This window comes from Cyprinus carpio, chromosome B4 (assembly GCF_018340385.1).
Source record: "Cyprinus carpio isolate SPL01 chromosome B4, ASM1834038v1, whole genome shotgun sequence".
NCBI lineage: Eukaryota > Metazoa > Chordata > Actinopteri > Cypriniformes > Cyprinidae > Cyprinus > Cyprinus carpio.
In genome coordinates this window covers 8,254,245-8,254,842 of record NC_056600.1, presented here as the reverse complement: position 1 = coordinate 8,254,842, position 598 = coordinate 8,254,245, and positions in this window count along the sequence as shown.

The window sequence follows — 598 nt, the reverse complement described above, 5'->3', positions numbered from 1 at the left end:
GTCTGATCTGTCAAGAGCTGAACTGTGGAAGATCTGGTGATGTGTCTGATTCTGCAGCAAGAGTGAAATCAGCTCCTAACTGGCTGGATAATTTTAAATGTCGACCACATGACTCAAATCTGTGGCAGTGTCCATCTTCACCCTGGGGACAGAATGACTGTGATAAAGATGAAGTGGCCAATATCACCTGCTCAAGTGAGATGATATTAACTGATTTAAGATGGTTTGAAAATGTCATGTTTTGTTTGTTTAAATATGATTATTTTTTGTCTTTTAATTTTTTTTTCTATTTGGTGGTTAATGAAATTTTAACATGTGTTGATCTCAGAGGATCAAACTCATGAGTCGCCTCAGAGTTTTCTGACATGTTCTACCTCACCATCTCCATACAAGAGACAGTGTTCAAGTAAGTTTATAATGATTTTTTAAAAATTATTATCACAACTTTAAACTTTGTTGTGAATGTTGTTAAAGCTGCTCAGTGCAGGTTGATGTGTGTGTTTTAGAGCATGTTCCTGTCAGACTGAGTGAAGGTGAGGGCCGGTGCTCTGGGAGGCTGGAGGTGTATCATAACGCTGTGTGGGGCTCAGTCTGTGAT